General features: G+C 44.7%; 1 protein-coding gene across 1 annotated transcript in view; it reads left to right on the top strand.

Moving 5' to 3' along the window:
* The window catches only part of disp3 (dispatched RND transporter family member 3), a 748,238-nt gene that overhangs the window by 48,084 nt on the left and 676,879 nt on the right, over nucleotides 1–23,275 (top strand). The window contains exons 3-4 of the mRNA XM_078559213.1: nucleotides 6,074–6,164; nucleotides 8,822–8,928. The gene's annotated coding sequence lies outside the window, so the exon portion shown is untranslated. The remainder of the gene's footprint in view (nucleotides 1–6,073; nucleotides 6,165–8,821; nucleotides 8,929–23,275) is intronic.

Here is a 23,275-nt window from a genome sequence, read left to right on the forward strand (position 1 = left end):
AGCTTACAGCACTTAAGGTGCAGATCCAGGTACTTTTTAATAGAGTTTAGAGTTTCTGCCTCTACCACCAACTTGGGCAGCGAATTCCAGACACTCACTACCCTCTGCGTAAAAAAGTTCTTCCTCATGTCCCCCCACACCTTCTGCCACTTATCTTGAATCTATGTCCCCTAGTTCTAGAATTCTCCACCAAGGGAAACAATTTTATCCTGTCCACTCTATCTATTCCCCTCATAATTTTGCACACCTCAATCAAGTCACCTCTCAGCCTTCTTTGTTCTAAGGAAAATAACCCCAACCTATCCAATCTCTCCTTGTAACTACACTTTTCAAACTTTGGCAACATTCTTGTAAACCTCCTCTATACTCTCTCCAGAGCTGTTATGTCCATCCTGTAATGTGGTGACCAGAACTGCACACGATACTCCAGTTGTGGCCTCACCAGTGTTTTATACAATTCCAACATTATATCCTTACTTTTATATTCTATACCTCTGCCAATGGAGAGCATTCCATATGCCTTCTTTACAACCTTTTCTACTTGAACTGCTGCCTTCAGGGACCTGTGAACTTGTACGCCAAGATCTCTTACTTCATCTACCCCTCTTAGTATATTCCCATTTATTGTGTAATCCCTGTAACTGTTTGACCTCCCTAAATGTATGACCTCACACTTCTCTACATTAAAATCCATCTGCCACTTTACCGCCCACTCCACCAACCCATCTATATCGTTTGGACCATGGACCATGGGGGTAGGAAGGACGAGGTTGGGGAGGTTAATGTGGATGGGGGTGGGATTTCTGGGAAGGAAGGGAACGTCCACGTTCACCTGCATATCCTTGAAGGAAAAGGGTCGTGGCTGGTAGGTCAGGGAGGGGAGGTGGAAGCTGATGCCAGGGGGGTCAACTGTGATGGGGGAAAGGAAATGGGTGACTGGGGGAAGGGAAAAGATGGGGGAGCTTACGAAAAAGCGAATCCAGGCCATGCTGTCTAAATCGAAAGTGAAACAACAGTCGTAGTGGGCGAGATCAGGTGCTGCATAGGAGTGTGATCATTGGGTGGACAGAGATGCAGGTCAGCTCAGATGGATAACTGAAAGCAAACCCCAGCAGGCAGCACTTAAAATGCTCAGGGCATTGAGGTATGATCTGCGAAGCATCCGCGTGTGTGGGAGAGTGCTTGCACGAGGCTCTAAAAGACCCTGCCACATACACCCCTCTCCCTCCAGAATCACTCATTGACCAGTTGCTCCCTCTATGCTGACAGAGGACAAGGTTGAGGGGCTCACAGCATTCTGCTGGACCTGGGTTTTCATGGTGCCCACCATCCTCCTCATGGAGACCTCCATACGTGCATTGTGGGCACCACTTCATCAGAGAGCAGGCAGATGCACTCCGACTCGCGTGCCACTCTGTTGAAGACTTCCAACAGCTCTGCGTGATGTTCCCACGCCTTCTTCTGGCTCTCCATGATGAGTTGGAAGGCCGAAGCTAGAGGCTCGTCATCTGACTCGAACCTCACAGTTGCCTGATCCCCAGCAGTCCTGACTGCCAAGGTGCCCGGCCGAACCAGTTTCCTCCTGCAGCGGACATGTGTCCGTGTGGTGAACACCAGATTGTGAACCTGAACCTACTCTAGCTCTAGGTCCCACCGAGGTGTGTGTCTCTGCGCTGGTGCAGAGTGTAGGTAAGTGCTGTGATGGGTCTTCCAGACTGCTTATTTCCAGCTCTTCAATGGAGGACGTGTCCTCTTGGCTGGAGATGAGGACATGGATAGAGCTGAGGGACTGGCTGGCTGAGGGTGTCGGTTGCTTGGCAGAGCTCCTTGTGAACCGAAGTAGAGATAATTAATGCATGGCAGCACAGTCAAAAGCAGGAGAGAGAGAGCACTCAGTTGCGTTGAGAGAGATGATGTGGTGCAGGATCCTCAGGTGGGTGTTCGCCACCGACCTCACTGTCACTGCAGGCAGAGCCCACGTCCTCACCTGTCAGTCCGCCTGCCATGGAAACAGCATGTTTCCCAGGAATACATAATTAATGCAGCGGGTTTAGACGATGTGGTGTGAAAAGCTGCCATTGAGGTCGGTGGGTAAAATGTCATTTTGCACACCCGCTACTGCACTTAGTGCAAATCTGAGATGATTTCACCCAGTGTCTTTGTCCTCTTGAGAGATAATAGTTTATTCCACAAAATTGCCTGATAGCTTCTCAGGACAATCTTGATATTCAGTCTTTTAAAATGTAGTTTTTAAAAATATAGCTTTATTTAAATAGCCTCAATATTGTCATGCAGCACAGCCGTGACACTGAAGCAATTTATCAATCATTGATTTCAAACCACCATGCTTTGAACTGCTGAGAGGCTGGCGGGGGAAGGGGAGAGCGGCGAGGAAGAGGAGGAATGGTGGAGTGAGCAAGGCCACCGGAGAAGCTGTCTTTTGACATGAAATGGTTCCTCCTTCCTCTTTTTCTATTACCATAGGTTCAACCCCAAGTGGTTTTCTTGCCTTATTTGAAAACAAAGTTTAGTCTGATGCTCAGAAGGGCAATCCTTCTGAGGACTGCATGTTGTTTTATGTTTTGGGCTGTGAAATAGTAGCAGGTTATAAAAGTGCTCCGCAGTGTAAAATGTACTATTGTGTGCAACACTGCACATTCTGGAGTAGAAAGGGGATGGATGGTTTCATGCTTTCCATGTTGACAAAAGACCCCAGGCAGATTGGTTAATAACAAATCCCACCCGACAGCAACTTGTTTACCTCTGCATTTAAAAGAAAAAGCCAAAATGCTGGAAATACGCTCTGAGCCAGTCAACATTTGAAAAAGAGAAAAGTCAAGTCTGTGTTTCGCGTACAGACACTTCATGCGCCTATCTTTCCTCTCTCCAGGCACAGACAGGTTGAGATCCCAGTTTTATTCATGTTTTTATTCCAGATTCCCAGCCTTTGAAATTGTTTCATTCTATGCTCATTTTAAAGTTTAACCATCATTACTAATTATGGCAATTACTCGAGGCTCAGATTTTTTTCAAATGTATACTTTCATGGGATGTGGGCATTGCTGGCAAGGCCAGCATTTGTTGCCCATCCCTATTTGCCCTTGAACTGACTGGCTTGCTAGGCCATTTCAGAGGGCAGTTAAGAGTCAACCACATTGTTGTGGGCCTGAAGTCACATGTAAGCCAGACCAGGTAAGGATGGCAGATTTCCTTTCCTGAAGGATAGATTGTTGTTGATAGTTTCATGGTCACCATTAATGAGATTAGCTTTTACTTCCAGGTTTACTTTTTTATGAATTGAATTTAAATTCCACCAGCTGCCATGGTGGGATTTGAACCCATATTCCCATAGCATTAGGCCTCTGGGTTACTAGTCTATTGACATTACTACTACATGACTGTCTCCCCTCCCGATGTTAGTCTGTAAAGAATACTTTCTTGAAATATTTCTCCTTCCCTTATTTCCCTTGCTGCCAATCTCTTTAGGCTGGTGTTCTTGCCATTGGGCTATATTTCTCCTCCTTTACCTTGCTGCCAATCTTTCCAAGCTGGTGTTCTTGGCATTGGGCTATAAACAAGGTCATTAGATTGGATAAATTGAGTTAATGCAAATGGTTTTTTGACTTCACATGTACTCTGAGTTCTGTAATGAAATCACCATTCATTTAGCTTAGGCAAGTGATGTGAGACCATCTTGCAGAGAGCCTTTTCTTGAAAGCTTAAGCAGGCAAATGCAGAATTCTCTCTTAACTAGGCAAGGAGCCAATTGGGGCCAACAGTATGTTCAAGTCAGTTGGCCAATGTGGCATTCCCCTAAACAAGTACCAGACTTGAACCGTTAATTCCATTACAACTGTGCCCTTACTGTTGTGTTGCAGGGATTTTTTAACTTACTGATGACAAGTGTATAGAAAATCTTGGAATGTGCACTGTGTTAGACACTGGAAAAACCTTGGGCCAAAGTTAATGCATACTTAAATAAAATAAAAGCCAGTAGTGATACAACCTGCTATATCTACTATAATTGAGGGACTCTTGCAACCTTTGGGGAAGACAGTGGTGTAATGGTAATGTTGCTGGACTAGAAATCCAGAGGCCCGATCTAATGCTGTGAGGACATGGGTTCAAATCCCACCTGGCACTTGTTGGAGTTTAAATTCAATTAATAAATCTGGAAAAAAAGGCTAATCTCAATAATAGTGACCATGACAACTATTGTAAAACCCACCTGGTTCACCAGTGCCCTTTATCGAAAGAAATCTGCTATCCTTGTGCGCTCTGGCTTACGTATGACTCCAGACTCTCAGCAATGTGGGTGACTCTTAACTGCCCTCTGCAATGGCCTAGTATGTCACTCAGTTCAAGGGCAATTAGGGTTGGGCAACAAGTGCTGGCCATGCCATTGTTGCCCACATCCCATGAAAGAATAAAGGAAGGAAATACCTCCCCACACTGTTGGCCAATGGAAATAGATAGAAACTGTGATATATTTATGGTAGAATAATATGCTGAGAACGGAACCAATACTCCACTTCGGAATCTCTGGTTCAATTACAGTGGAACTCTGTTTAACCTGTTGTACAGATCACATTGCACATGAAATGAAGAATAAGAGGTGACTTGATTGAAACATATAAGATCCTGAGGGATCTTGACAGGGTGGATGTGGAGAGGATGTTTCCTCTTGTGAGAGCATCAAGAACTAGGGGTCACTGTTTAAAAATAAGGGGTCACCCATTTAAACCAGAGACTAGGTGTAATTTTTTCACTCAGAGGATCTTGAGTCTTTGGAACTCTCTTGTTGAAAAGATGGTGGAAGCAGAGTCTTTGAATATTTTTAAGGCAGAGGTGGATAGATTCTTGGTAAGCAAGAGGGTGATAGGTTATCAGCGGTAGATGGGATGCAGATTTCAGGTTACTGTCATATCAGCCATGATCTTATTAAATTGCAAAGCAGGCTCGAGGGGCCGAACGGCCTACTTCTGCTCCTTGTTTGGATGTTCAAAGATATAATGCTGAACACTGTTTGTAATGATGTATGCCTGCCTGGCCACAGGGCACACATTGTATTTTAATTGCCATGCTTAAGAAGTTAGAGAGTAATAAGAGGGCAGCCCTTTAATTGTGTTGTTCAGATCATATCTAAAGCACATGAATAGAGCTCGAAAGATCTTGCCTAAACCCTGATATGAAATTAGATTAATTTGGTTAGAAATTGATTCAGCGTATTGTTTTTATTTTTATGAAGGCTGTGTAGTGTCTGTTGCATTCTGGCATTTATGTTTTAGATGATCTCCTGATTTTTTAGAATCTGCAGTGGTGGTGCCATAATTGTTGGTCCTTCCGTGAAAGTATAAGCAAGCATTGATTTTATATGGAGTGTAGCCTGATTTTTAATGCTTTGCAATGAAGTCTGGTGCCAGTGCCGCAAAGATAAATTGTGACACAAATGAAACCAAACACCTTCCACTAACTTTACAGTATCCACTGTTTTTAAAAAAAATGTCTGCATAAGAAGAGTTTTCAAAGCTGTAATTTTATTTTGAGTTTAGCTAAAGCACTTCATTCTCACCATTGTTCCTATGGTTTGTGACACTGAACGCAAAGAAACTGCTGCCTTGCAGCGAGTCCTGGGACCCCATAATTGTCAGTTTAATTGATTGACATAGGGTTGATGTAGCTGTCAGCTTTCTGAATCATGGACTTATAGGCATTGTATTAACTTACTGGCAAACAGCTTCAGAAATATCAAAATCTGCACTACCCTTTTTATTGGGTTGGTGGCATTGTCTTTTAAAAATTATGTTAGGGCCCCTAGGAGTATGTCACTAGTAGCAAGATTTTGCCCAATTCTGGCCTTTTGCATATTGCTGTTTTTAATCTCCCTTATTCTGTTGCTGTGGTCCTATGCTCTGGAATTCTGCTCTGTCTCTCCCTTTTGTTTGTTAACAATCCTGTGCCTTGGAACCTTTTTACTATGTTGAAGGTGTTATATAAGTGCAAGTTGTTGTCCCCTCATTGAAAAGATTTGAAAACCACTCATTTTATGGGGTGATTGTGTTTTTATGGTCAGGTGCCCTGATGACGGCAGCTGGTGGAGTGGATATGTAACCCTTTGATAGTCATTTCTGAGGGATCAATGGTTGGACCTTGTTCCTGTAACTGTGATTAATATTGTAGATTGCATTTGATTTACCCTGTATATCATGAGTGAACAAATGGCATGATAGTAGATTTATCGCATCTTCTGTGCAAGAGTAATCTTCATTGTCTAAAGTTGCTCCATGTGAGGAAATATATTTTTCATTCTTACTGTCGTGTAAATAACAGACCTTGGCAATGGTTTTCAGAAAGAAACCTTTTTCATCTCAAGTCCATTGATTTCTGCTGTGGTCAGTGCCAGTTTGAGCTTTCTCTCCTACTCCTTCAGTGCTCCAGATAACTTACATTCTTCCCTTTAACCTGCGTTTGTGTTTGTCCGATTTGACGCACTTCTATTCTATCTTTTTCAAGGGCCTTGAGTCTCTGGAGCTCCTATGATCCTTGCTTTTCCCTGCTTCTTTCATCGGGCTTTGGAAAACCAAGCTTGGAATCAAGGAAAGGGGTGAATTGATGCGCTCAAATTATTTAGAGAGTAATGTAAGGTTATTTCCACTAGTAGGAGAATTGGTGACCTAGTATTAATACTAGAAGTATATACCAAAAGTTATCAGAATATGGAATGCATTATTATGGGTGTTAACTGAAGCCAAGTCCATGACATTGTTTTAAAAAGGAAAGGGAAACACTTGAAGAATTAAAGGGCATGTCTGGCGAAAGAGCAAGAAAAATGGTTTTGAATCTTACAACACAGAACAAGGCCTCAGTCTGTGGCATAAGTCTGATTGTGTTGCTAGTGCTGATACAGACACGATGAGCCAGTACTGTCCCTACTAAAGGGAGCCCTTTGAAATAACTTTTTCTTATTTCTGAAATTTCTTTGATTCCTATCGTAATGGGCTGGATTTGGTGCAGACCACTGGCGCCCATTTCCACTGGTGGGAAAACTGACCCCCATTAAATCAGTGATGGTAATGGGCTGACATGGGAAACCTGCCCACTGACTAAATAGACTCATTACTGAGCTCCTAAAGGTCATTATCCTTGAACCCACTGGAATTTACTGGTGGCTCAGCGATTCTCCTGAACTTGCATGGGTTCCTCATGCCACCTGATGGCTGCCCAGCAAACCCTGTTGGGTTTGTCAGAGGCCTCCTGAGGGTACCCTCTTTCAAAGGCACTTAATGCTCAATTGAGGGACCTGACATCAGGAAGGGGGTGGTGCACGCTGAGTACCAATGCTTGCCCTCCTCCCACCTTGATAGTGACCCCCTTCGTTGCTACCCCCCCATTTACATGGTCCACGATCTCGCCTCTCAGAAACTCCTCAAAGCAACTTCACAAACAAATAAATCATTTTTTGTTTCCCGTAAAAGTTGTTATATAAGTAAAGGCAGCAGTTTGCATATGACCAGATCTCCCAAACAAAACTGAGATGGTGACCCCCTCGTTGCTATCTGCCACACTCACCTCTCTCCAGGGATCCCATGATGATTTCTGGTAAAGGCTTTACTCTATTGTCAGCCTAGTGGTGCTGCAGGCAATGGAGAGCTCCTGGCCTCTGGTTGGTTGGAAGTTCTTGGCGGGTGGGATTCCAACTGCCGGGGTTCTAATTCCTGGGAAGGGCCTAACGCTCGCCACTTAAGTGCTTGAATTAATTTGGTCAGGCCTCCCCCACTGAAGTGACACCAGTTTCCCACCGGCTCTCCAACTGACGGGCAGGACCTGCGTTGGGAACATTAAATCCAGCCTATTGTTTCAGATCGATGACTTTTCATCAGGCCTAGTAAAATTAATGATGTAATGTGTTTTAAGCAAGTACAGTGGGTGAGAAAGTGTTGAGGAATGGGGAGAACAAAGGGGAAGGTTGTGATTCAGTGGGAGGCAGGAGTTATTAAATTACAAAAGAAATGATGATGTAAGGAAAAAGGAGTTAGTAATGGAAAAAGTAAAGAAAATGAGATGAATCAAGAGGAGCTGCAGATGACAACAGCAGAACCATCACCATTATCTGCTTTCTACAAAAAAACAGCAAAGTTGTTGAACTCGGTATTGTCTGGAAGGCTGAAAATTGTCTAATCGAAAGATGGTACTGTTCTTCGAGTTTCATTAGAACAGTATAGGTGATCAAGGATCGAGGTCAGAGTGCATGTAGTAGTCATCCATCTCAGTTTTGTTTGGGAGATCTGGTCATGTGCAAACTGCTGCCTTTACTTATATAACAACTTTTACGGGAAACAAAAAATGATTTATTTGTCTGTGCAGTTGCTTTGAGAAGTTTCTGAGAGGCGAGATTGTGCACCATGTAAATGCAAGTAACTTTATATGTTTAACGACATGTTTAGAAGTTCAATTGAGTCCGTTCATTAAATATTCTTGTGTTTCAAAATTTTCAGTCATTAGGATAGGCTAGTGTGTTGTTAACTATTAAAGGAGTTTTCGCCATAGTATCCTCAACATCAGGCCAATGGCTCCAATGAGATGCACAGCACAAGTGAGTAGCAAATGGGGAAGCAAATATGAATATTTCTACTTTGTGGTTTGGATGTTTGAAACCAGGAATTAAAAAAAAATATATATATAAATGTACATGAGAGAATCTCCCAAACCTGAGAAGTAGGAAAAAAGTACAATTTGCCCAGTAAGACTATTCCTTTTTGTTAAGTTGACCCTTTACACAAGTTATTTTTCCTGGAATATTGCTTATCCTTTCTCTTTTCAGAAATCCATCTAACAGCCACTTGTCCCTTTTTATACAATCGTCTTTGACAGTTTATTCCACAACTTTATTATCCTATGGGCTCAAAATAAACTTTCCCCTTCTGGTAAGTTTCTATGTTCCTGATGGTTCAACCGATTTGTCATTGTAAATTTGCTTAGAGCATTGTTGTTAATCTCCTTCATCTAACTGAAGAATTTTAAGTCACCTTAATGCTTCTTTTCCAAAATAAGCCCATCATCCTGGAGCTTTCCTCATAACTTAAATTCTTGACAACTGGAATTATTTGTTGCTTGACCCTAGTCCCCTCTCTGCTGCACTTGTAATCTTCTACAAAGGATCATTTTTTGCTATTTGCCTGAGGGATAGGTAGGTATCTGTATTATACATATATTTGGGTGACAATTACAACAGGGCTGAGCAGTGACAAACCAACCTGTAAAAGAACATGGAAGAATGAGATTGGAGGCAGTGGTGAGGATGCGGGTTTTGTGTGAAAAGCTGCAATGTGATGAGCGCTGCTATTTTTTAACTTAACAGTGACTAAGCTGGTGTTGTTAGATTCTTTGTGTCCAGCTGCTGTTATACTGGTGTTGTATTTTGACTGATTTTTCCACTAACAATTGCTTATTGCACCTATTCTGCATGTATGCACAAATTATACAAAAATTATACCTATAATTTGCTGTTGGATTATGCATGAATACTTGAGTTAGCCTCGTGTTTTACCCTTGTTATTTTTGTGAAGATGTTACACCATTTATTTAAAAATAGTTAATATCTAGGCTAAAATGGCAGAATTTACATAAGCACGTAAGAAATAGAAGCAGGAGTAGGCCATTTGGTCCTTTGAGCCTGCTCTGACATTCAATAAAATCATGGCTGAGCTGATCATGGCCACAACTCCACTTTCCTGCCTGCCTCCCATAACCCTTGATTTCCTTGTAGATCAGAAACCTGTCTAAATCTGACTTGAATATATTCAATGACCCAGGCTCCTCTCTTCTCTGGGGTAGAAAATTCCAAAGGTTAACAATCCTCTGAGAGAAGAAATTCTTCCTCATCTCCGTCTTAAATAGGACATGCATTTTATGAAACTGTGCCCCCCTAGTTCTGGATTCTCCCATGAGGGGAAAACCCTCTCAGCATCTACCCTGTCAAACCACCCCAGAATCTTTTATGTTTCAATTAGATCCCCTTCATTCTTCTTCACTCCAATGAGTTTTAAATTTAAAAAAACTATTAGCTTTCCTAATTACTTGCTGTACCTGAATACTAACCTTTTGAGATTCATGCACGAGGACACCCAGATCCCTCTGAATCTCCGAGCTCTACAATCTCTCACCATTTAGATAGTATGCTTCTTTCTTTATTCTTCCTGCCAAAATGGACAATTTCACATTTTCCGACATTATACTCCATTTGCCAGATCTTTGCCCGCTCTCTTAAACTATCTATGACCCTTTGTAGCCTCCTTACCTCTTCACAACTTACTTTCCTCCCTATCTTTATGTCATTAGCAAATTTAGCAACCATACTTTTGGCCCCTTCATCCAAGCCATTTATATAAATTGTAAAAAGTTGAGACCCCAGCACTGATCCCCGTGGCACACCACTTGTTACATCCTGCCAACCAGAAAAAAAACCCATTTATGCCAGCTCTGTTTCCTGTTAGCTAGCCAATCTTTTATCCATGCCAATATGTTATCCCCTACACCAGGAGCTTTTATTTTCCATAATAATCTTTGATGTGGCATCTTGTCAAATGCCTTCTTTAAATCTAATTACAGTACATCCACCAGTTCCCCTTTATCTATAACACATGTGAATCCCTGTGGCATCCCACTAGTTTCAGTTTGCTAAGCTGAAAATGACCCATTTATCCCAACTCCATTTCTTGTTAGCCAGCCCTCTATCCATGCCAATATATTACCTCCAACAATGAGCTCTTATCATGTGTAGTAACCTTTTATGTGGCACCTTATCGAATGCTTTTTGAAGACCCAAATACACTACAGTGACTGGTTCCCCTTTGTCCACCCTGCTTGTTACATCCTCAAACAACACTAATAAATTTGTCAAACACAATTTCCCTTTCATATAATCAAACAGTCAACATGGTTTTATGATTTTACAAATGTCCTGCTACTACTTCCTTAAAAATGGATTCCAGATGAACTTTCAATGAGCTTGATAAGCATTTAGAATAACTTTATTTTCTACTTGATGCCTTTATTAATAAAGCCAAGGACCCCATATGCATTTTAACAGTCCTCTGAACTTGTCCTGCATTCTTCAAAGATTTGTGTATATTAAAGCCCTAAACTCCTGTATTCCTGCATTCCCTTTGAAATTGTAACATTTAGTTTCTATTGCCTCTTCTCAATCTTTCTACCAAAATATATCATTTCACACTTATCGGCATTAAATTCCATCTGCTATATATTAGCCCATTTCACCAGTCTGTGTTCTCCTGAAGTCTGCCATTCTTCTCACTGTTATTATGGCCAGGTGAGAAGGGGATCAGCTCTAGTCAACCTTCTTGGTTGATCATAAGAAAAGTTGACGTTTCTTTTGCATGGGGATATGCTTTTTCCAAATCAAAATATATTTAACTATTTAAGCTGTGAGAAATAAGGAGCCGACCAAACAAGATTTCCTTGAGTCAGAGAAAGAACAAATTTATTTAAAAATACGACGTCAAGCATTCGGCCCTCATGCAATCTTTTGGGCCCACGCACATTCGACCCTCATCCAATTATTTGTACATGCACATGTACACACAAGTATCAGAAATAAGGGGAGTTGGGGTCCAGTGAAAAAAGGTAAAAGAATATACGGTTAAGTGTCCTTTGATTGTCTTTGAGGTGCAGATTTTAAATATTGCGGCTGATTTAGGTTAGCGGGTTTCTTGGATGTGGTCAGATGTTGAAGATGCTGCAATTATTATGGGATCTCAGTTTGCTGGCAGGTTTTATTTAATTCATTCACAGGATGTGGGCTTCGCTGGCTGGGCCAACATTTATTGCCCATCCCTAGTTGCCCTTGAGAAGGCAGTGGTGAGCTGCCTCCTTGAACCGCTACAGTCCATGTGGTGTAGGTACACCCACAGTGCTGTTAGGAAGGGAGGTCCAGGATTTTGACCCAGCGACAGTGAAGGAACGGCAATATATTTCCAAGTCAGGAATGGTGAGTGACTTGGAGAGGAACTTCAAGGTGGTGGTGTTCCCATTTATCTGCTGCCCTTGTCCTTCTAGGTGGCAGTGGTTGTGGGTTTGGAAGGTGCTGTCTAAGGAGCCTTGGTGAATTCCTGCAGTGCATCGCGTAGATGGTACACACTGCTGCTATTATGCATCAGTGGTGGAGGGAGTGAATGTTTGTGGATGTGGTGCCAATCAAGCGGACTGCTTTGTCCTGGACGATGTCCAGCTTCTTCAGTGTTGTGGGAGCTGCACTCATCCAGGCAAGTGGGGAGTATTCCATCACATCCTTAACTTGTGCCTTGTAGATGGTGGACAGGCTTTGAGGAATCAGGAAGTGAGATACTCGTCGCATGATTCCAAGCCTCTGACCTGCTCTTGTAGCCACAGTATTTAAATGGCTAGTCCAGTTCAGTTTCTGATCAATGGTAACCCCCCAGGATGTTGATAGTGGGGGATTCAGTGATGGTAATGCCATTGAACATCAAGCGGTGATGGTTGGATTCTCTCTTGTTGAAGATGGTCATTGCCTGACGCTTGTGTGGTGTAAATATTACTTGCCACTTGTCAGCCCAAGCCTGGATATTGTTCAGGTGTTGCTGCATTTGGACATGGGCTGCTTCAGTATCTGAGGAGTTGTGGATGGTGCTGAACATTGTGCAATCATCAGCAAACATCCCCACTTCTGACCTTATGATGGAAGGAAGGTTATTGATGAAGCAGCTGAAGATGATTGGGCCTAGGACACTACCCTGAGGAACCCCTGCAGTGATTTCCTGGAGTGAGATGACTGACCTCCAACAACCACAACCATCTTCCTTTGTGCTTGGTATGACTCCAACCAGCAGAGAGTTTTCCCCCTGATTCCCTTTGACTCCAGTTTTGCTAGGGCTTCTTGGTGCCACACTCGGTCAAATGCTGCCTTGATGTCAAGGGCAGTCACTCTCACCTCACCTCTGGCAGGGTCACTCAGTTCCTTTCTCCATGTTTGAACCAAGGCTGTAATGAGGTGAGTGGCCCTGGCAGAACCCAAACTGGGCATCAGTGAGCAGGTTATTGCTAAGCAAGTGCCACTTGATAGCACTGTTGATGACCCATTCCATTATTTTACTGATGATTGAGTGTAGACTGATAGGGCGGTAATTGGCCAGGTTGGATTTGTCCTGCGTTTTGTGTACAGGACATACCTGGGCAATTTTCCACATAGCTGGGTAGATGCCAGTGTTGTAGCTGTACTGGAACAGCTTGGCTAAGGGCGTGGCAAGTTCTGGAGCACAAGTCTTCAGTACTATTGCCGGAATATTGTCAGGGCCCATAGCCTTTGCCGTATCCAGTGCCTTCAGCCGTTTCTTGATATCACGTGGAGTGAATCTAATTGGCTGAAGACTAGCATCTGTGATGCTGTGGACCTCCGGAGGAGGCTGAGATGGATCATCCACTCGGCATTTCTGGCTGAAAATGTTGCAAATGCTTCAGCCTTATCATTTGCACTGTTATGCTGGGCTACTCCATCATTGAGGATGGGGATATTTGTGGAGCCTCCTCCTCCAGTGAGTTGTTTAACTGTCACCATTCACGACTGGATGTGGCAGGACTGCAGAGCTTAGATCTGATACGTTGGTTGTGGGATCACTTAGCTCTGTCTACCATTTGCTGCTTATGTGGTTTGGCATGCAAGTAGTCCTGTTCATACCTTCACCTGGTTGACACCTCATATTTAGGTATGCCTGGTGCTGCTCCTGGGATGCCCTTCTGCACTCTTCCTTGAACCAGGGTTGATCCCCTTGCTTGATGGTAATGATAAAGTGGGGGATATGCTGGGCCATGAGGTTACAGATTGTGTTCAATTACAATTCTGCTGCTGCTGATGGCCCACAGCACCTCATGGATGCCCAGTCTTGAGTTGCTAGATCTGTTTGAAATTTGTCCCATTTAGCACGGTGGTAGTGTCACACAACACGATTGAGGGTATCCTTAATGTGAAGGCAGGACTTTGTCTCCGCAATGACTGTGGGTGGTCACTCCTTCTGATACTGTCATGGACAGATGCATCTGCGGCAGGCAGGATGGTGAGTATAATACGCTTTTCCCTCTTGTTCGTTCCCTCACCACCTGCCACAGACCCAGTCTAGCAGCTATGTCATTTAGATCTCAGCCATCTTGGTCAGCAGTGGTGCTACCGAGCCACTCTTGGTGATGGACATTGAAGTCCCCCATCCAGAGTACATTCTGTGCCTTTGCCACCCTCCATGTTTCCTCCAGTGTTCAACATGGAGGAGCAATGATTCATCAGCTGAGGGAGGGCGGTAGGTGGTAATCAGCAGGGTTACCCATGTTTGGCCTGATGCCATAAGATTTCATGGGGTCCGGAGTCGATGTTGAGGACTCTCGGGGCAACTCCCTCCCGAGTGTATACCACTGTGCCGCCACCTTTGCTGGGTCAGGACATATCCAGGGATGGTGATGGTGGAGTCTGGGACATTATCTGTAAGGTATGATTCTGTGAGGATGACTATGTCAGGCTGTTGCTTGAGTAGTCTGTGAGACAGCTCTCCCAATTTCGGCACTAGCCCCCTCATGTTAATGAGGAGGACTTTGCAGGGTCGACAGGACTGCAGTTGTCGTTTACAGTGCCTAGGTCGATGCCAGGTGGTCCATCCAGTTTTATTCCTTTGTGTCGCTTTGTAGCGGTCTATTACAACTGAGTGGTGGCTTGCTAGGCCACTTAAGAGTTAACCTGTAGGTCTGGAGTCAGCCAGACCAGTTAAGGACATTGGATTTCCTTCCTTAAAGGGCATTAGTGAATAGATGGGTTTTTACAACAATCGACGATGGTTTCATCATTGCAATTCCAGATTTTGTTTATTGAATTCAAATTCCACCATCTGCCGTGGTGGGATTCGAACCTGGGTCCCCAGAGCATTACCTTGGGTCTCTGGATTACTAGTCCAGCGATAATACCACTACGCCATCGCCTCCCCCTAGTTTCTGGTAGAGTTGGCTTCGCGAACCGGGTGACACACTTATTCCAGAAGATAGAGGGGGGAGAGAGAGCCCTCAGCTTGTTTCCTCTGGTGAAGTCTTTCTTGACAGCAATTGTGTCACTTGCAATCTCTTTCTAGGGGCTGACAGCTTTGCCTTGAAATACTTCACTCATTATGCATTTCCAAGAGATTTAGGCTGGGTCTGTCTGTGGCAGCCATTCCTTCAACATCCAGTATTTTGCATTTTTAATGTCTCTTCCTTAGACAGTTACGAGTTTCCATGGGTGTCTGGATTATAGGAAATACCTCTCTTCACACTCCCCTGAGGGTGATTTGTTTGTTTCTCACCTTCACCTTGAAATGTGGTCTTATTTTTTTAAGCAATTTGCTCTATCTCAGTTCAAATTACAAAGTCAGTTAAAAGTTAAAAAATCATATTTTCAAAAATAAAGGGGCATAGCCTTGTAACACTTATCCCCACATTCCAAGTTTCATGTCATCTATAAATTTTAAATTGTGCCTATATATCCAAATCCAGATCATTTGTATACAGTAAAATTTCTGTTATCCAGCACTGCACCAACTGGCACGCTCTAGTAACTAGAATTGCTGTGTTGGGTCTGTTTTATGACTTGAGCTGTTTCTCATCCCTCAGAAGCTTGTTACTGAGTGGTCACCGCTCCCCGTCAGTCCACACTCTCACAACCACTAATAATTGTGAAACTTGCTATCTGCAGCAGTCCCTTGGCTCTGGTCTCAGCCTCTCACTGTTCTGCAGCACCATGTTCCCTCACCAACGGTTAGTCGATTTGCGCACCCTTGCACCTCTCGTGAGACTCCAACACAGTACAAGATCAACCAGCCACTCACTGGGTGACATCAGGAGATTTCTGATTGGATGAAAAGGTGGAATTCATCTTGCATCTTAGGCAATCTGCCTTTTTGATTAACCGATTCCCATTCCCAGAACATGCTGGATAACAGAAATGTTACTGTATATCAAAAGAGCAATGGCCCTCATACCAGCTCCTGGAAGACACTGCATACTTTTTCCCAGTCTAGAAAGCAATCATTCACTACGCATTCTGTCCCTTAGCCAATTTTGTATCTATAGTGAGGTTATAGTGAGATTCGTTGCATGTACTTTTGTAAATGCATAAGAAGTACGACAATGTGGCAGAAATGGATTAGAGCTTTTGTTGGTTTTAAAAATAAAGTAATGTGAATTTAATGTGAAATGACAAAGATGCAATTGGTAATCTTCTGTATTATTGTACCTGAGAGAACAAATGTTGGAAATAATTCATTCTTGCAGGAAAGTGATAAAGTTTTTTTTTAAAAAGTTCACTAATCAGGTTTTCCTGTTCAAGCACAGACACCAGCATTATTGCTGTAATTTACTACTAAAAATAAACAAAGAGTAGAATTGTCCCAAATTTGCACAAAGTGTGGTACATACGAACAAGGAAGCAGGAGTTGGCCATTCAGCCCCTCGAGCCTGCTCTGCCATTCAGTAAGATCATGGCTAATCTGATAGTAACCTTAAATCTGCATCCTGCCTACCCCCGATAACCTATCACCACCTTGCTTACCAAGAATCTATCCACCTCTGCCTTAAAAATATTCAAAGACTGTGCTTCCACTGCCTTTTCAGGGAGAGAGTTCCAAAGACTCTCAACTCTCAGAAAAAAAATTTCACCTCATCTCTGTTTTAACTGGGTGACCCCTTATCTTTAAACAGTGACCCACAAGAGGAAACAAAGTCTCCACACCCAACCTGTCAAAACCCCTCAGGATCTTATATATTTCAATCAAGTTGCCTCTTACTCTTCTAAGCTCCAGCAGATACAAGCCTAACATGTCTAATCTTTCCTCATAAGACAAACCACCCATTCCAGGTATTAGTCTAGTAAAACTTCTCTGAATTGCTTCCAATGTATTTATATCCTCCTTTAAATAAAGTGACCAATACTGTATACAGCATCCAGATGTCATCTCACTTGTGCTCTGTATAACTGAAGCATAATTTACCTATAAAAACAAAAAGGTAAAAGCTACTGCCGATGCTGGAAATCCAAAACAAAAACAGAATTACCTGGAAAAACTCAGCAGGTCTGGCAGCATCGGTGGAGAAGAAATCAGTTAACGTTTCGAGTCCTCACGACCCTTCGGCAGAACTGAGTATAGTTAGGAGAGAGGTGAAATATAAGCTGGTCTAAGGTGGGGGGGGTGGAGGGAGAGAGAAGTTGAGGGTGGGGTGATTGTGGGGATAAGCAAGCAGGGATAGGAGCAGATAATCAAAAGATGTCACAGACAAAAGGATCAAAGAGGTGTTGAAGGTGGTGATATTATCTAAGAAAAGTGCTAATTAAGAATGGAAGGCAGGATACTCAAGGTACAGCTCTAGTGGGGGTGGGGTGGAAAGACTAACAAAGTTTTAGTTTTAGATTTAAAAATAATGGAAATAGGTGGGAAAAGAAGAATCTATATAAATTATTGAAAAAAAAAGGGGGAGGGGGGAGAAACGGGGTGGGGATGGGGGGAGGGGGAGTTTAAGATCTAAAGTTGTTGAATTCAATATTCAGCCCGGAAGGCTGTAAAGTGCCTAGTCGGAAGATGAGGTGCTGTTCCTCCAGTTTGCGTTGGGCTTCACTGGAACAATGCAGCAAGACAAGGACAGACATGTGGGCAAGAGAACAGGGTGGAGTGTTAAAATGGCAAGCGACAGGGAGGTTTGGGTCTTTCTTGCGGACAGACCGCAGGTGTTCTGCAAAGCAGTCGCCCAGTTTGCGTTTGGTCTCTCCAATGTAGAGGAGACCGCATTGGGAGCAACGAATGCAGTAGACTAAGTTAGAGGAAATGCAAGTGAAATGCTGCTTCACTTGAAAGGAGTGTTTGGGCCCTTGGACGGTGAGGAGAGAGGAAGTGAAGGGGCAGGTGTTGCATCTTCTGTGTGGGCATGGGGAGGTGCCATAGGTGGGGGTTGAGGAGTAGGGGGTGATGGAGGAGTGGACCAGGGTGTCCCGGAGGGAACGATCCCTACGGAATGCCGCCGGGGTGGGTGAAGGGAAGATGTGTTTGGTGGTGGCATCATGCTGGAGTTGGCGGAAATGGTGGAGGATGATCCTTTGAATGCGAAGGCTGGTGGGGTGATAAGTGAGGACAAGGGGGACCCTATCATGTTTCTGGGAAGGAGGAGAAGGCGTGAGGGCGGATGCGCGGGATATGGGCCGGACACGGTTGAGGGCCCTGTCAATGACCGTGGGTGGAAAACCTCGGTTAAGGAAGAAGGAGGACATGTCAGAGGAGCTGTTTTTGAAGGTAGCGTCATCAGAACAGATGCGACGGAGGCGAAGGAACTGAGAGAATGGGATGGAGTCCTTACAGGAAGCGGGGTGTGAGGAGCTGTAGTCGAGGTAGCTGTGGGAGTCGGTAGGCTTCTAATGGATATTGGTGGACAGTCTATCATCAGAAATAGAGATAGAGAGGTCAAGGAAGGGAAGAGAAGTGTCAGAGATGGACCATGTGAAAATGATGGAGGGGTGGAGATTGGAAGCAAAATTAATAAATTTTTCCAGGTCCCGACGAGAGCATGAAGCAGCACCGAAGTAATCATCGATGTACCGGAGAAAGAGATGTGGGAGGGGGCCGGAGTAGGACTGGAACAAGGAATGTTCCACATACCCCATAAAGAGACAGGCATAGCTGGGGCCCATGCGGGTACCCATAGCCACACCTTTTATTTGGAGGAAGTGAGAGGAGTTAAAGGAGAAATTGTTCAGTGTGAGAACAAGTTCAGCCAGACGGAGGAGAGTAGTGGTGGATGGGGATTGTTCGGGCCTCTGTTCAAGGAAGAAGCTAAGAGCCCTCAGACCATCCTGGTGGGGGATGGAGGTGTAGAGGGATTGGACATCCATGGTGAAGAGGAAGCGGTTGGGGCCAGGGAACTGGAAATTGTTGATGTGACGTAAGGTGTCAGAGGAATCACGGATGTAGGTGGGAAGGGACTGGACAAGGGGAGAGAGAAGGGAGTCAAGATAACGAGAAATGAGTTCCGTGGGGCAGGGACAGGCTGACATGATCGGTCTGCCAGGAAAGTTCTGTTTGTGGATTTTGGGTAGGAGGTAGAAGCGGGCCATCCGAGGTTGGGCGACTATCAAGTTGGAAGCTGTGGGAGGAAGATCTCCAGAGCAGATGAGGTCAGTGACAGTCCTGGAAACAATGGCTTGATGTTCTGTGGTGGGGTCATGGTCCAGGGAGAGGTAGGAGGAAGTGTCTGCGAGTTGACGCTCAGCCTCCGCGAGGTAGAGGTCAATGTGCCAGACAACAACAGTACCACCCTTGTCAGCGGGTTTGATGACAATGTTGGGGTTGGACCTGAGAGAACGGAGTGCAGTAAGTTCAGAGAGAGACAGATTAGAATGGGTGAGAGGAGCAGAGAAATTGAGACGGCTAATGTCACGCCGACAGTTCTCAATGAAAAGATCAAGAGAAGGTAAGAATCCAGAGGGAGGGGTCCAGGTGGAGGTAGAATATTGGAGGTGGGTACCAGGATCCGTTGAACAGGGAGAGGAGTCCTGCCCAAAGAAGTGAGCACGGAGACGAAGACGGCGGAAGAAGAGTTCAGCATCATGCCGAGCCCGAAATGCATTGAGATGAGGGCGTAAGGGTATGAAGCTAAGTCCTTTGCTGAGCACTGAACGTTCAGCATTGGAGAGGGGAAGGTCAGGGGGTATAGTGAATACGCGGCTGGGGCTGGGATTGGAAGATGGGGTGGGGACGGAGGGACAAGCAGGGGTGGAGGGTCCCAGATGGGTGTTGGTGTCGATGTTTCTCCGGTACATCGATGATTACTTCGGTGCTGCTTCATGCTCTCGTCGGGACCTGGAAAAATTTATTAATTTTGCTTCCAATTTCCACCCCTCCATCATTTTCACATGGTCCATCTCTGACACTTCCCTTCCCTTCCTTGACCTCTCTGTCTCCATTTCTGATGATAGACTGTCCACCAATATTCATTACAAGCCTACCGACTCCCACAGCTACCTCGACTACAGCTCCTCACACCCCGCTTCCTGTAAGGACTCCATCCCATTCTCTCAGTTCCTTCACCTCCGTCGCATCTGTTCTGATGACGCTACCTTCAAAAACAGCTCCTCTGACATGTCCTCCTTCTTCCTTAACCGAGGTTTTCCACCCACGGTCGTTGACAGGGCCCTCAACCGTGTCCGGCCCATATCCCGCGCATCCGCCCTCACGCCTTCTCCTCCTTCCCAGAAACATGATAGGGTCCCCCTTGTCCTCACTTATCACCCCACCAGCCTCCGCATTCAAAGGATCATCCTCCGCCATTTCCGCCAACTCCAGCATGATGCCACCACTAAACACATCTTCCCTTCACCCCCCCGGTGGCATTCCGTAGGGATCGTTCCCTCCGGGACACCCTGGTCCACTCCTCCATCACCCCCTACTCCTCAACCCCCACCTATGGCACCTCCCCATGCCCACACAGAAGATGCAACACCTGCCCCTTCACTTCCTCTCTCCTCACCGTCCAAGGGCCCAAACACTCCTTTCAAGTGAAGCAGCATTTCACTTGCATTTCCTCTAACTTAGTCTACTGCATTCATTGCTCCCAATGCGGTCTCCTCTACATTGGAGAGACCAAACGCAAACTGGGCGACCGCTTTGCAGAACACCTGCGGTCTGTCCGCAAGAAAGACCCAAACCTCCCTGTCGCTTGCCATTTTAACACTCCACCCTGTTCTCTTGCCCAAATGTCTGTTCTTGGCTTGCTGCATTGTTCCAGTGAAGCCCAACGCAAACTGGAGGTACAGCACCTCATCTTCTGGCTAGGCACTTTACAGCCTTCCGGGCTGAATATTGAATTCAACAACTTTAGATCTTAAACTCCCCCTCCCCCCATCCCCACCCCGTTTCTCCCCCCTCCCCCTTTTTTTTTCAATAATTTATATAGATTCTTCTTTTCCCACCTATTTCCATTATTTTTAAATCTAAAACTAAAACTTTGTTAGTCTTTCCACCCCACCCCCACTAGAGCTGTACCTTGAGTATCCTGCCTTCCATTCTTAATTAGCACTTTTCTTAGATAATATCACCACCTTCAACACCTCTTTGATTCTTTTGTCTGTGACATCCTTTGATTATCTGCTCCTATCACTGCTTGCTTATCCCCACAATCACCCCACCCTCAACTTCTCTCTCCCCCCGCCCCCCCACCTTAGACCAGCTTACATTTCACCTCTCTCCCAACTGTACTCAGTTCTGCCGAAGGGTCGTGAGAATGCATAACTTACCTACTTTTGTATGCAATTCCCCTCGCAATAATCATAACATCCTATTAGCTTTTCTAATTACTTGCTGAAGCTGCATACTGCCTTTTGTGATTCATGCACTAAGACATCAAGATCCCTCTGCATCTCAGAGCTGTGCAATCTCTCACCATTTACATAATATGCTTCTCTTTCATTCTTCCTCCCAAAATGGACAATTTCACATTTGCCCGCACTATACTCCATTTGCTAGATCTTTGGCCACTCACTTAACCTATCTATATCTTTTTGTAGCTGCCTTATGTCGTCTTCACAACTTACATTCCTACCTATGTGCCATCAGCAAATTTGGCAATCATCCCATCCATCCTTCATCCAAATCATTTATATAAATTGTAAATAGTTGTGGTCCCAGTACTAATCTAACTCGTTACATCTTGCCAACCAGAAAAAGACCCATTTATGCCTATTCTCTGCTTCCTGTTAGCCAGCCAATCTTCTTTCCATGCCAATATGTTACCCCTTATACCATGAGCTTTTATTTTATGCATATCCTGTGATGTGACACTTTATCAAATGCCTTCTGGAAATCTAAGTACACGACCCTTTTATCCACAGAGCTCTAATAAGCTGGTTAAACATGGGGGAGAATTTTACGTGGGCAGGCCAATTGAGGCCCACCCAGTGTGACGCGCGCCCGGTAGTGCTCAGCACTACCTGTGCGTGTAGGGGGAGGAGGAGGGAGAGTCGGGGCTTGCGTTCTTTCGTGTGCATGCGCAGAAATCTCCCTGAGGAACGGAGCTGACTCAGAGATAAAGTTCATTTTCAAAGTTTGTAAAAAAAGGAAAGATAAAAATTATTCAGACATGTCCTCTCAGCTGGGACATGTTTATGAAGTGTCAAAATTTCTAAAATTTATTTAATGAAACCTTCATGAAACCTCATCCCACCCGTGGATGAGGTTTCATGCAAAACGTTAAGGCTGCTTGGGCTCTTTGCCTGCCCACCAACCTTAAGGTTGGATGGGCAGCCATGTCAATTTGGTTAGTTTATTAATGGCCTTACCAGGTCTTTGACAGTTTGGCGGATGCGCAGCCAACTCCAGTGCGTGCCCACAGAATGGAAGATCAGAATGATGCGCGGTGACGCTGGGACACATGACCGACATCACCATGCATTATTTTACCCAGCACGCTGACGAGAAAATTCTGCCCATGATTTCTCTTTCACAAAACCATACTGACTGACTGATTACCTTGAACTTACCCAAGTGTCCTGATATAACTTCTTTAATAATGGGCCATAACCTCCAAGCTCCCTAGCATCGAATTTGGGGGGTATCCCAAAGATATGCTGGGGAATCCCTCTGGCAAATTCCCAGGTAAGGGTTTACATGACAATTGCCCAGACGTGCACACTTGCTCTGGACTATTGCGCTGCGCTGGGAACCATCCAAAAATGTGGTTTAAATCACAAACTTCACGTGGTTCCGCCAGGGTTATAGTAATAGTTACCCAGAAAAAGTTAGAAGAATTAAAACCTCTTCTAACTTCTGGGTAACTATTGTAAAGAGCCAGACTGATACCCCCCCCACCCCCCATGGGATCGCCCCCACTCGCATGGGTCTGCTCACCTGACATCCCCCTCGCCACCCCCCCCCCCACCTCTCCATGTCCGACCCACACCTCCTGAAATTCCAACCCCCCCACCACCCCCCCACCCACCCCCCCTTCCCCTCCCAATATCTATCTTTAACCATTAACCACAGTTGGTGTGTCAGTCCCTTGGACTTTTCCTTACTTGTTGGAATGTATCTATTTTATGTATTCTGAAATGCCCCCTTAAATGTTTGCCACTGCATCTGTATTGACCTATCCCTTAACCTAATTTGCCAATGCACTTAGCCATTTCTGCTTTCATGCCCTCATAATTGCCCTTATTTAAGTTTAAATGGTCTTGGACCCAACCCTCTCTCCCTCA

This window comes from Cetorhinus maximus, chromosome 15 (genome assembly GCF_964194155.1).
Source record: "Cetorhinus maximus chromosome 15, sCetMax3.hap1.1, whole genome shotgun sequence".
In the NCBI taxonomy this organism is placed as follows: domain Eukaryota; kingdom Metazoa; phylum Chordata; class Chondrichthyes; order Lamniformes; family Cetorhinidae; genus Cetorhinus; species Cetorhinus maximus.